This window comes from Gallus gallus, chromosome 6 (assembly GCF_016699485.2).
Source record: "Gallus gallus isolate bGalGal1 chromosome 6, bGalGal1.mat.broiler.GRCg7b, whole genome shotgun sequence".
NCBI classification, from domain to species: Eukaryota; Metazoa; Chordata; class Aves; order Galliformes; family Phasianidae; genus Gallus; species Gallus gallus.
The window spans coordinates 783,330-797,408 of NC_052537.1; the positions used below are offsets into that span (position 1 = coordinate 783,330).

General features: G+C 54.1%; 1 protein-coding gene and 1 long non-coding RNA gene across 2 annotated transcripts in view; both read right to left on the reverse strand.

The window, feature by feature from the left end:
* Positions 1 to 14,079, reverse strand: part of LOC121106444 (protein MANBAL-like) — a 176,242-nt gene that overhangs the window by 80,767 nt on the left and 81,396 nt on the right. The window lies entirely within an intron of this gene.
* LOC777017 overlaps positions 1 to 14,079 on the reverse strand; it is a 515,269-nt gene that overhangs the window by 69,431 nt on the left and 431,759 nt on the right. The window lies entirely within an intron of this gene.

The window sequence follows — 14,079 nt, forward strand, 5'->3', positions numbered from 1 at the left end:
AGGAAGGCAAAAGAGAAATACAAATCATTTACCCCCCAAAAAATGCAAATCATTACCCAAAAGAGGGTAATCCCAGGAAAAAGAGGGGACAGGAAAAAATCTTTGCTATTAACCCCAGACTTGATGGGAAAGGAAAAGCTGAAGAAGCAGGTGTGCTTGGGGGTGTTCGTCTTCTAGACTGCACCCAGAGAAGGCGAATGATTCTGATGCCGCAGTCTTGGAACTCCAGTCAGTACACAGCTGGAAGGATTTCTGGGCTGAGACGAATTTCTCTCTCTGCAGCTGCTGATCTATTGGATTGTGTGTTCTAGTGCACGGAAGCTTTTGGGCATGATTTATCCTCACTATACCTCACACTGGGTGGGAAAAGTTGGCATTGGATCTCACATAGCAGCTTGTAACAAAGGTTGGACTTGCCAATGCCTTCCACTGTCTCCACTCGTCCGGTGCCTCCTTGAAGCCTATGCCTAATCAGGAAATCTTTTCTTATTTCCTAGCTCTTGTGCAATAAAGAAGCATTTCAACCACTGCTTCTTGCAGCAGTACAGTGTTTCCAAAGAGAGAAAAACACCACTACTGGCATAAGCTGGATTTCTGCTGTTGGTAAGGCTGAGCTGAGAACCGGGCTGACTGTTGCACCTGGGATTGTGTGCGAAGCCTACAGACACAGGAATAACTTTTCCTTGCAGGTTGAGCATGTGCAGTGGAATTGCCAGGTCACAGCCTGAGCCAGTACGTGAGCACATGAGTGCCTGGAGCTGGGGGAGCCTAGCTCCACCCTTCCTCTTTCTCCGTCCCAGCAGTGCTTCTGGGCGAGCAGTCAGTCCGCAGGGGGCTCCTCAGCCTCCCCCCGCGCCCCCCCAGGCCCGTCCCCCCCTTCTTCCAGCGATCCAGATTTCGAAGCGGAGAAGGCTGTGTTCCTCAGCTCACCCCTTTCTTCCAAACTCTCGCTCGGAGGGGTGAGTTGATTGCTCTTTCTTTGATAGCTTGTCCTATAGTGCCTAGATCTCAAAGAAAGGCTCTGTCATTGCCCTTGTTTGCTTTACAGCGTGTCAGAGGTCGGTCATTGCTAGGAAAGCTTGTGCTTTAAAGCACCAGGTTGTATAGAGAAGGTAATTCTAAAAGCGAGCTTGCCAGTTCTTTTTTACCTAAGTGGTTTTTGAGCAAGGAAAGATTGGAGATGCTGTTTGCTCATGGAAGATGGAGAGGAGGAAAAGCAAGTAGGACGCATGCTGTGCATAGCCACTGCATGCCACCTGCACCATTTCCCCCCTGAACAAAGGAGGAGCAGCTCAGCGAGCGTGGCCTGGGCCATCGAAGGGAACATCCAAACATCTGGACCAACACCAAATGGCTTAAGTCCGTATGTTCGTTGTTTCTCTGTTGTTTGTCTCACATCCTTCTGGAAAGAAAGCAGGAGGAGACAGACCTCTGATTTGATCCTGTTGTGTGTGATGATTACGGCCAAGGGGCAGAAGTTGGTGCTTAGGCAGGGGTAAAGCTAGGAAAGCTAAGCCTCGTCGAGGAACGAGAGATTAAAGTAGAGCTCATTCTACATGGCTGTTCAGCACCTTGAAGGTATTTATCGTGCAGCAGGATCTGTCTGGCTGCAGGAACATGGTCGGATACGTTGATTCCAGTAGAAACTCAGTAAGCAGCGGCGGTGTGTGCAAAGTGCTGATTGTAATGGACTTCTGCCGAGGTGAGTGGGGGCTCAGCGTGTCGCTCAGTGGTAGGTTTGGTCATTTGCAGTGCTGACAGGAAATGTGCATGCAAGGAGTGACCAGAAGGGTTGGAGCCAGGGTCCGCCCCTTCTGAGACCCCCTTGAAGGACTGGCAGTGGAAGGGGCAAGGGTATGTCGCTGGAGATCCCTGCATACCTGAAACCTTCTGAAGTTAGGCAGCTTCTTTCCTTTCTTTCTCTGCCCACAGCTTTTGCATGTGAGCAAATCCTCACTTGCTGCAGCCTAGGACCTTGCTGTCATTGCTGCGCTTTCCATCACGTTGCAGTACCCAAGCAGGAGGCTTACTTCTCTCCTCCTGCACGGGCACAACCACTTCAAAGCATCTCTTAAGAGAGAGATTACCAGATTACCATTGTTCAACCAGTACTGGCAGCAAAGTTATCACTTGCGATCACTGAGCCATTTCAGCACATTTTTTTAATAGGTAAAAAGTATCAAGGGAAGATTTCTGCCTTTACCTGGACGAACCTGTCCACCATGTTCTGGGTCAGGCCTTCTGACTTCTTCTTGGCTTTGCTTATCCTGTTGAACAAAATTTAAACAAATAAAGAATGAGAAATAACAATAGGTGGAAGTCAGCAAACACTTGTTTCTCCCCTTTCACGCCCACGACATCATTCTTCACTTGAGAGTAAAGTTCACATGGCAGCAGGTTTACTCCCTTACGCAGTGTGATCCTACAGAGCGAGGTACGAGTTGGCTCCATCAGCGCTCAACTCCACAGCACTGTCTACTGGGAAGATGAGGGCTGCCCCTCAGAAATGCTGAGACAAGCTTTGGTAACAAGAGCCCAGCATCGCCGAGTTCATGACCCAAACTTTTTGCAAAGCAAATACGACATTTCCTTCAGAGCTTCATCTGTAGACCCACGTCACACTTTGACATTTCCTTCGCTCCTTTAATAAATATTCCCACTACAGACTTCTGACTTACACAATGCTCCAAAATCTTGCCTGCGCTGTTGAGCCTAACTCTCGCATCAGGCTAACCCCATTCTCATACACATAACGGCACCAAAAGCTGGAGCAGGTTATGCCAGGCACACAAGCGTGACCGGAGAACAAGCTCCAAAGCATACTGAGACCTGACGTGCTTCCTGCAAGGCTCTGACAGCGCCACTCTCCCCACTACTGGGACACAGACTCCGTAAACTGCATAGGCCAGAGCCAAGGTGGAAAAAAATAAAAGCAGCTACTTGCTCCAGCATCATACCATGCTGCCCCCTGGACCCAGCATGGACCAATTAAAGGTCAGCCAGGGGATCGGGCCCAGTCAGCATGGGCTGACGAACGGTAGATCCAGTTTGACAAACCTGATTCCATTCTGTGACAAGGTGACCCGCTTAGCGGATGAAGGTAAGGCTGTCGATGGGGTCTACCTGGACTTCAGTAAAGCCTTTGACACTGTACCCCACAGCACTCTCGTGGAGAAGCTGGCTGCCCACGGTTTGGACGGGCATATGCTCCGCTGGGTGAAACACTGGCTGGATGGCCAGGCCCACAGAGTTAAATCCAGTTGGCAGCCAGACACGAGCGGTGTCCCCAGGGCTCGGTACTGGGGCCGCTTCTATTCAACATCTTTATTAGCGGTCTTGATGAGGGGATTGAGCGCACCCTCAGTAACTGCAGAGGGCACCAGGGTGGGAGGGAGTGTTGATCTGCCTGAGGGGAGAAAGGCGCTACAGAGGGACCTGGATAGAGTGGGTCGATGGGCCAAGGTTAACTGGCCCATCAATGGGAGGGCCCATTCTATGGGCCCATTCAATGGGGCCAAGTGTCGGGTCCTGCATTTTGGCCACAACAACCCCAGGTGTCCCCCCAGACTTGGGGAGGAGTGGCTGGAAAGCTGCCTGACGGAAAGGGACCTTGGTGTCCGGATGGACAGTCAGCTGAATATGAGCCAGCGGTGTGCCCAGGTGGCCAAGGCGGCCAGTGGCATCCTGGCTTGGATCAGGAGTGGTGTGGTGAGCAGGACGAGGGAAGTCATCCTGCCCCTGTACTCGGCATTGGCAAGGCCTCACCTCAAGCACAGTGTTCAGTTTTGGGCACAGAAAGGACACAGAGGTGCTGAAGCAGGTTTAAAGAAGGGCAACAAGGCTGGGGAAGGGCTTGGAGAATATGCCCTATGAGGAGTGACTGAAGGAACTGGGGCTGTTTAGTGTGGGGAAAAGGAGGCTGAGGGGAGTCCTTATTGCTCTCTGCCAGTACCTGCAAGGTGCTTACAGCGAGAGCGGGGCTGGTCTCTTCTCACTGGTGACAGGATGAGGAGAAATGGCCTCCAGTTGTGCCAGGGGTAAGTTTAGGTTGGACATCAGGAAAAACTTCTTTACAGAAAGGGTTGTTAAGCACTGGAATAGGCTCCCCAGGGAGGTGGCTAAGTCACCATCCCTGAGTGTGTTTAAAAACACGTGGCGCTCGGGGACAGGATTTAGCAGGGGGTTGTTAGAGTTAGGCTAGTATGGTTACGTGTGGTTAGACTTGATCATTTTTAAGGTCGTTTCCAACCTGAGCAATTCTATGATTTCACGACCCTCTCCTAGTTACCACTGGCAGAAACCACGCACATTTGTCACAGAAAAATCAATCAATCAAACAACCCTCTATCCAGCACATCAGCTCTTGAACAAGACTGTTGTTTCCCAGGTCATTCTCTGTATTCATTTCTTTTCGTATGCAGCACAATCAGATCCTGCCCAGCAGTGCTTCTGGGAAGAAAGCATCCACCTCAGAGCACAGGACCTGAGATTGTCCTCTGCTCCCCCCACCGCCACTGGGCTTCAGCACAGCTGTGCTGGGATGTCCTCTGGAGTCATACACACGAGCACAAGCAATGCATATGCAAGACCCCTGGGAGGAGCTGCAGTACTACGTCACATCAGGGAACCTGGGACAGATGCAACACCTCAGCCTGATGGGCACACCTCCTCCAGATAAAAACATCCCAGACATTCTTCAAGAATCTTCCAGTTACTTCTAGACATCCAAGCCAGATTCCATGAAACAGCTGGGAGATAAAAAAAATGAAATACAACTATTTCAACGGCCCCCTGCCTCTTTGGTCCTTACCCTTCTGGGGCCATCCGCTGCAGTGGCATACTCCATCACTGAAACCACGGTAAAAAAAAAGCAAGAGCCAGCATCCCAGCAGTCCAACACATCAGTGCTGTGAAGGACACTTTGCCAGGTTCAGAAACATCTTGTATATTTCGATTTTCATTGGTTGAACAAATGGGTCTGGGGGAAAAACACAGGGGAAATCAAACTCCTTATGCCCCTGGGATCAGATCGGGCCCCTCAGTGCCCCAGAGTCCCAAAGTCTCTCCTCGCTCACACACCCCTACAACCTCTCAGCCCCCAAACCCAATGCTTTAACCCTCAGAAGCCACACCAGAACTCTCCCCACAGAGGTCTACAGTCACTCACAGGACCCTCAGCCCCGCAGATCCAAAACCTTCTCCTCAGAAACCACCCCAGAACCCTCCTCACAGACAGTCCCTCAGCACACAAAACCCCTCACTTCCACCTCAGAACCAGCCCCACAGCCCTCCTTACAGACTCCTACAGACAGACCAGCACAGGCCCCCCACTCCCCAAGGCCCCCAACTGCCGCACAGAAGCAATCCCAGGACGCTTTCCAGAGTCTCTCTGCCCCTCACAGACCATGCCCTGGCTTTGCTGAACATCATTAGGACACCACTCGTGACCGCCTCCACCCGGACACACAGCCATTGAGCACAGCTCTCTGGCTGCGACTGTCCAGCCAATTCCACCCCATAGCCCACCCTTCGAACACAGACCAATCCAAACCAGTGTCAATCTGTCTCTACTGCAATGGTGCAGAGGATGGCCACCTCACAGGGCCTTTTTGCTGCCTCCAATTACTGCGGTCATCGATCACTGACAGCCCCTCCATCTCTGAGCCCTACAGATAACGCTGGCTCACCTCCACTGCTAAAGGCCCGGGTAACCCCACCCAGTGTTGGCTGGTGACAGTGGGAAACCACTGGGCCCGAATATCCTCCCTCAGAGAGAAAACTGTCCCAAGGGGTGAGAACTCATTGCAGGGATGGTCAATTTCCACTGGGACGGGAGGCCCTTGGGAAGGAAGAGCACTGCGCTGCAAAATGCCCATTGGGAGGGTCAGTGATCATTGGAATGGGAAACAACTGGGATGGGAAGGATGTTTGCCTACGAAAAATCAAACCACCTCAAGCCTGGGGGAAAGGGGCTGACCCCAACGGTCACGCAACCCCCCGTGGGGGGAGGGGCTCCCCTAACTGCCACTCTCCAGCTGTCATGGCAGGTAAGGCAGCAGGCTTCCCCTGCTCCCGTGCTTCAGCTGGCCCCAGCGCCCCAGATCCCACCCCTGTAACCCAGATCTCACCCCAGCACCCCAGATCTCACCCCTGTAACCCAGATCCCACCCCTGTAACCGAGATCTCACCCCAGCACCCCAGATCCCACCCCTGTAACCCAGATCCCACCCCAGCACCCCAGCGCCCCAGATCCCACCCCTGTAAGCCCGATCTCACCCCTGTGCCCCAGATCCCACCCCAGCACACCAGATCTCACCCCTGTAACCCAGATCCCACCCCTGTAACCCAGACCTCACCCCAGCACCCCAGATCTCACCCCTGTAACCCAGATCCCATCCCTTTAACCCAGATCTCACCCCTGTAACCCAGATCTCACCCCAGCACCCCAGATCCCTCCCCTGTAACCCAGATCTCACCCCAGCGCCCCAGATCCCACCCCTGTAACCCAGATCCCACCCCAGCACCCCAGAGCCCCAGATCCCACCCCTGTAAGCCCGATCTCACCCCTGTGCCCCAGATCCCACCCCAGCGCCCCAGATCTCACCCCAGCGCCTACTTTGGCCTTTCCCCACAGAGAGAATCCCTCGAGGAGCGCTGACGGTGCCTCTGACACCCGACGCCATTTTCGTTGAAGCGACTGTGCCGCCACCGGACCCCGCCTGGATGCAGCCCACCATCCGCGGACCGATGCCGGTACCACCCCGACCCCTCCCTGTCCCCACTGCCACCTACCTGGCGCCTCAGGCCTCTGTCTGGCCTGGGGTACCAGGTGTCTGGGGACAGGCAGCGCAGCTCCCCCCTGGGGGGCTGCCCCCAACTGTGGGGCTGCACTTGCCCGTGCTGCAGCTGCTACCTGGGGGGCTGCACCCAGGTATGGCTCCCCCCACTGCCCCTGCTCACTGCTGGGGACATCCCCTGCTGGCAGGGACGCTGCTGCCCCAGCAGCCGATGGGGCTGTGGCCTGGGGCTGTGTTCCACGGGGAGCCCCCGCAGCCCGCAGGCACCTGCCTGCCGCAGGCCCCCGGCCGCCCCGGCCCCCCACCAGTTCTTTTGCAGGTACCGTCACTGCAGGAGCAGGTGCTCCCCGTGCCCCGCACCCTGCCCGCCACCTGGGAGCCACCGATGGAGCCCTTTCAAGACGCCGTGGTGCTCACGGAGGACCAGGGGCACCCAGCGCCCACCGACGTGTGCCCCCATCCCGCCACGGCTCAGCTCGCCTGCAGCGCTGCGACGCTGGAATCAGGCGGTGAGTTCAGGGGCTGCAGAGCGGGTGGCAGGCTGTCCGCACCGGGTGGCTGTGGGAAAGCTGCCACTGCCCCACTGGGGATGTTCTTGCTTTCCCAGCAGTGACAACGAGCGCAGACATCCCGGAGGACATCGCGGACATCCATGATCTCCTGGCATGGCTCAACGACGGTGAGTTTGGGGGCAGCAGAGCTGGCGGGGGTCGTTGGCACCCAGTGGGTGTGGGAAAGAAAGCTGGCATTGCCCCACCGGGGATTTTCTTCCTTTTCCAGAAGTGACATCCAAGACAGGCATCCTGTACGACACCGCAGACATTGATGACCTGCTCACGTGGATCAACAACGGTGAGTCTCTCTCTGAGGGGCAGCAGAGCTGGTGGGGGGGTGTCTGCACTGAGTGGGCGTGGGAAAGCCGGCATTGCCCCGCTGGGGATTTTCTGCCTTTTCCAGAAGAGACACCCAGCACCGACAGACTTGACGACGACGTGGAAATTGACAATTTGCTCACCTGGATTGACGGTGAGACTGTGGTCTGCAGAGGTGACGGGTGGGTGCCTGCACCGAGCGGGTGTGGGAAGACTGCCATCATCGTTCGGGGGGATGTTCTTGCTTTCTCAGAAGCGGCGAGTGCTCTGGAGGTCCCCCAGCACAACCAGGACCTGCCCGGTGTCACAAGAGAGGGGACCAAAGACACTGCGAACAGCTGCCAAATGGAAGAGCTGATGCAGTGCATCACTGCCACGGAGCCACTGAGCCCAGATGTCTCCAGCAGCCTCGACTCCTCTTCTTCCAGCACAGAGCACTCTGACTCCTCCAGGGCCAGCAGGGAGCTGAGCAAAGAGACACAACCTGAACCAGGGCTCCTCAGCAACTCGCTCTGGTGGCAGCCAGCATCCCCTGAGCTGCCCGTGCCGACGCCCCTGGCTGCCCCTGCGCCTCCGTCGCCCCGCACCGCACATCTGATGGAAGAGGCGCGGCGGAGGCAGCCCCGGGTGGTTCTCACCCGCCTGGCACTGCCGCCCCCCCCTGGCTGCCCCCACACCCCTGTTGCCCCGCACCGCACATCTGATGGAAGAGGCGCAGCGGAGGCAGCCCCGGGTGGTTCTCGCCCGCCTGGCACTGCCACCCGGATGCATCTCCTGCCGGGTGGCAGACAAGCACCATGGGGACAGCACCGAGCCAGCCAAGTGCCCAGCGCCCGCCTGCACCACCACAAAAGGCAAGAGCACCGGGCACGAGCAGCACACTGGCAGCGTCCCAGCCAGAAAGAGGAAGCTGCCGCGGGGCCAGGATGTTCCAGGCCACAAACACCGGCGCTAGGCGAAGCTGGCTGTGTCAGCACGGCGCGCAGCAGGAGGACTCGGTGCCCATCACAGCCCAACAGCCGCTCGAGAGGGAGCGTGCCAAGAAACCGGCCCACTTGGTGTAGCAGGAGACGTGGCCATAGCCGACAAACACGGCTCCCTGTAGCCCTGGGCTCCTCGCTGGCCCCCACCATGCCCAGAGAGCAGCGGCAGTGTTCCGGGGGCACCAGCACTGGCCCCAGCCTTCCCCCTCCAAATCTGGGCTGTCCACAAACGGCATCTTGGGCTGGGGCAATGCGGGACTCTGAAGCTGATGGACCGCAAAAGTGTTGGACTGTCAAAGCTTTGGGCTGGGAAATGTTGGCTGGGGGGTGGGAAATGGTTGGGGGGTGGGAATTACTGGGGTGGCAAATGTTAGGGTGGGGGGTGGTTGTGGGCTGGGGAACTGTTGGTGTGGGGAATGGGTGGGGGGAGGGAATTTGGGGTGGGAATTCTTTGGGTGGGAACTGAGGGTGGGAATCCTTGGGGTGCTGGGATCTTTTGGGGTTGGAAATGAAATGGCTGTACTGTGCTATTGTTGGGGTGGGAATCTGGGGTGGGGAACTGCCAGGATGGGGAATGGGTGGGGGGAGGGAACTTGGGGTGGGAATTCTTGGGGCGCTGGCATCTTTTTGAGGTTGGAAATGAAATGGCTGTACTGTGATATTGTTGGGGTGGGAATTTGGGGGGTGGGGAACTGCTGGGGTGAGAAATGGCTGCCGTGGGAGATGGTTGGCATCAAAAAGGATTGGACTTTGTGACTGCTGGCATTGGAGATGTGGGGAGGGGGAGGGAATTTTGTGGGGAGGCAATTCTGGGTGGGAAATTGTACTCTGATCATGTTGCACTCCGAAATGGTTGGAATTTGGAGGAAGGAATTATTGGGGTGGGAATTTGGGGGGCTGGGAAGTGTTTTGCAGAGGGAGGGAACTATTGGTGGGAGGGAGCCGGGGCGGGGGGTGGGGGGGGGGGAAGGTGAGAAATTGATTGCGGGGTGGGAGCTGGGGGGTGGGAAATTGATTAGAGGGTGGGAATTTTAGGGGGTGGGATCAGAAACAATTGTCAGGGTGGGAAATGGTTGGGAATATCTATTGTCATTTATTTGCTGTTTTGTACGTTCAATTATTAAATGCTTGGCGTTCACTTTCCTACACCTCTGCCTGCAGTCGTTTGTGCAGCACCAAAGCCCCCCCAGGTCCCCGTGCCCACCTCTGGGGATGCTGTTGTGGTGGGGTGGCTGCAGCGAGCCAAGAGCTCCTCCAGTCTGAACATCTCCATCACCATCGCTGCTGTCAACGTCTCTGTTGCCTTGTTTTGTTCCTGGGGAAGGCGACGGTCACGTGCTGAGCAGTGGGTGTGTTGAACTGGGGGCACTGGGCACTACTGGAGGCACTGGGAAGTCCACTGGGGGGCACTGGGAGGCTACTGAGGGCCGCATACAGCACTGGGGTGGCTCCAGGCAGCACTGGGGGGCACTGAGTTTGCACAAGGAGACTCTGGACAATACTGGGAGGCAACGGGAGCTTAGTGGGGAACTGCAAAGAGCAGCAGGGGGCACTGGAGAGCTTTGGACAGCACTTGCAGGGTGGGAGGAGGTTCCCACAGTACCCGGGCGGCACCTTTTAACCTCATTAATTTGCTGTTCTCCAACATCTCACCCACGGCATTAAGCAATCTGTTTCTTCCATGGGGGAGGCTTTCTCCTTGGGGCTGACCCCCCCCAGCGCCGCTTGGCTCTGCCCTGGGCACTGTGCTCCACGCATTCCCACCCTGATGCTGTCACTCAGTGACACATTTGTCACCGACAGACTCCCCGTGGGTCCTGAGGTGGGCTGAGGGGTGTCCTGTGAAAGCAACCCCAGTGACAGCCCCCCAGCCCTAGAAGGCACAGATCCTGGAAAACCACCGTTAATGCTGCCAAAATCAGCTTCATCTCATCACCCTGGGACTCCATCTGGGGGCTCTGTGGAAGCTTCCCCTGTGTCAAGCTGGTGCTACCCCGTGCTCGTTGACGATGCTTCATGCTCTGGCATACACGCCTGCAGAGGTTAAATCTGCTCTGCACCCTCGCTTCAAGTCAGACCTTTTTCAAGCACACCCTTACCTGCCATTGCTAAGCAAGCACCTGCCTGCCTTTGCTTCGCAAGCACCTTTCTTCCCTTGGCCTATGATGAGTGGATACAGGTAAGAGAGAAGAGCAGAACTGAGGATGAAATTAAGAGAGATGAGCAGGAACAGATTGGAGAGCTGGAGAGGGGGAAAAAGCATGCTGGTAAAACAAGAGTAGAAGAGAAGAAGGAAGGATACAGGTAAGGAAGAAGTGCAGAAGATGAAAAGAGCAACAGAGGAAAGGATCTGATACAGGCAAGACAGCAGAAGAGGAGATGAGCAGAAGTGGAGAAGAGAGGATAAAGCTATGACAGATGCTGGGAAGGATAAGAGCAGAAGGAGAGAAGAACAGACACAGGGAAGAAACAAGAGCAGAAGAGGAAGAGAAGAAAAAGAGGATGAAGGTAAGAAAAACAAGCGGGTGGGAAGAAAAGCTGAAAAAAACGATGAGTGGATACAGATGAGACAGAAAAGCAGAAGCGGAGAGGAGCTTAGGAGGAGAAGAGAGAAAGAGGTATGGCAGAAGTACAGGAGGTGGGAAGAGGGGAAAGATACAGGGAAAAAATGAACAGCAGAAGAGTACAGATGCAGAAGATGAGATGATACAGGGAGCAAAGAAGAGCAGAAAAGGAGAGCGGTCAGAAGAAAGAAGTGAGGATAGAGGGGAAAAAACAGGAGAAGGGGAACAGATGCAGAAGATAGATAAGTGAGAATACAGGGAATAAAGAAGAGCAGAGAGGAAAGCAGAGGCAGAAGAAATAGGAGTGAGGATACAGAGAAGAAAGAACAGGAGAAAAGGAGTGCAGATGCCGAAGAAAGAGGACTGAGGAGACACAGAAGAAAGAACAGTGGAAGAGGAGTGCAGACGCAGACGAAGGAAAAGTGAGGATGCGGGGAAGAAAGAATGGCACAATAGGAGCCGTCACGGGGAGAATTAATAGCCAGCTGAAGAGGAGCAAGGACAGAGGGAAGATGACCCAGCAGAAGAGGAGAGGATAATACTAAGGGAGAAGAACCTAAGAGTAGATGAGTCGCCACATCAGTGGGAAGAGGTAAAGCAGAAACAGGGGGAAACAAGAGTGAGGAGGAGAAAAGGAAAAGAGGAGTAATGGGCAGGGGAGGACTGAGAGGAGGGAACAGCAGAGCACAGAAGTGCAGAAGAAGGAAGAAGAGAAATAACGGCGCAGAGAAAAGGGAGAGAAGAGTATGGAAAAGAAATGAAGTAGAGGAGAGGAAGACAGCAGAGAAGTGAAGTTAGAAAAGACAGAAGAGGCAAAGGAGGGAAGGGGCATCAGGGAAGGGATTCCAAAGGTAGAAAGGAAGAGAAATAAAGACGACAGGAGTTCAACAGTAGGAGAACAGGACATGTAAGAAATGGGAAGGCGTGTGGAGAGAGCAGAGAGAGAAGGTGAGAACAAATTAAGTCACTAAGAAGAAAAAGGAATGGGAATAATTTTTAATCTCTATTAAAGCTGGATTCTGTTCAGGACACGCAGTTGGTGCTGTTCTGCTTCTTTCTTTCCTTATTTTTTGCATTGCTTGTGTTCTTTTAGACAATTGAACAACTAAAAACATTCAGGAACATTTTCAGAGCTTTGTAATGTCTCCTTAATCTCAGCTGCACTGAAATACCTGACTGATGTCAAGTGAGGGTCACCTCCTTCAAGGCATCCTGCCTTGAAGGATCCACCTCTGTGTGTTTACCTTTTAAAAATTTACCTTTGTGAAGGAACAGAGATGATTCCATACTTGGCCAAGAATCCTCTTCTGCCATCCAGCACATCCATTTCCGAGCAGGACACCATCACTGCCTTGAACTTAATTTGCTATCTGATACCTTGGGATATAAACAAAGCCAAAACTGGAGGCCAAGCCCTACAGTACAGGAAAAAAAAGGAACTCTAAGCTCTAACATGCCTATGACTCTTCTGAGTCAGGGAGAAGCCAGGGAGAACAAAACTGGCTGAGCAGTCAGGAACCCAACAGTAAAGCCATATCTGTGCTGCTCAGCTGTGGGTGTGAACGCAGTAACGCGGTGAAATAGCAATGACTCCCTGTCACACGGCCAATTGTAATAAAAAGGAGGTTATTCCAGCACAAAGGAAAGGCAGGTTTTGGTGTCGAAAAGCACAACATACGACAGGCAAAATGTGAGTACTTTCCATTTAGGGTGGTCCGTACCTGTTGTGGAGGAAGTCGTGGGGAAAGGAGGGGGAAATAGGCTCAAGAAAGCAGTAGGAATGCAGTTTAAAAGCATGTATCTGGTGCCCCCTTTTGGAAATGCTCCTCTTGAGAAGAGCAGCACAAATGCTCCGTGCTTTTGTGCGTCTCTGCAGTAGGGATTTTCCTTCTGGACTCACAGAACGTCTCATAATTATCGAAAATAGGAGTTCAGTTTAGTTTGCAATTCAAACAACTGTTTTCCATAAAACAGTTTTTGGCCATGCAATTTGTGAAAGGCAGCAGGTGGGAGACTTTCACCCATTATTTTAGGGGGAGGAGAGGAGCTGCTGTGTTTGCGTGTTTGTTTTGCTTTGCTTTGCTTTAGGGAACTAAATTGAATGACAACGTTTAACGCTCACTCTGTATTTTGTTATAGGATGGTGCCCTCTTAGGCTTAAACTACGATGGAATACTCTCCGACGATTCATATCTCTCTAACGCTGAAATACTATCTGGCAATATAATAGAAAGGCTATACGAATATGTCATCCCTGTGTCACGGTAATCATAAGCCCTGTGCATGTGCTACGTTTAGTACACCCTCCATCATTCTCGCAGCCATACATGGGGCTCTGGGCAGCGGACATTTCTGTTGTTGGGGGTCCTGCTGCCACCTCGAGGTACTGAGCCAAACTGCCACCTTCTGTGTGAAACGGGAGGAAAAACACAATTCTGAACCCGCAGCACCTCAAAGTGCCTCCAAGAGCCCCCAGCTACTGCCCTGAGCCCTCCGGTTCTCCCTGCTGCCCCTTAAAAACCTCAGGAGTGCCAGCAGCACCTCGTGCCTTAGGATGCCCGGTGGATGTCACAAGGATGCACTCAACTCCTGCATCGTGATCATTGGCAAAAATAGCCAATGACACTGACCCAATGTGGGGGCTCAGAGGTGTCATACAGGGAAACCTGCTGTGCTGCAGCGTGTGCCCAGTGCCTCTGGTCCTGCTGCTGGGCACCGCTGGGTGCAGCCCGGCTCCGTCCTCTCTGCACCTCCCTGCAGGGGCTGATGGCCGTGCCTGGGATCCCCCTGAGCCTCCTCTTCTGCAGGCCAAGCCGCCCCAGCTCTCCCAGAATCCCACCCCAACCATTTCCCACGCAGTGCT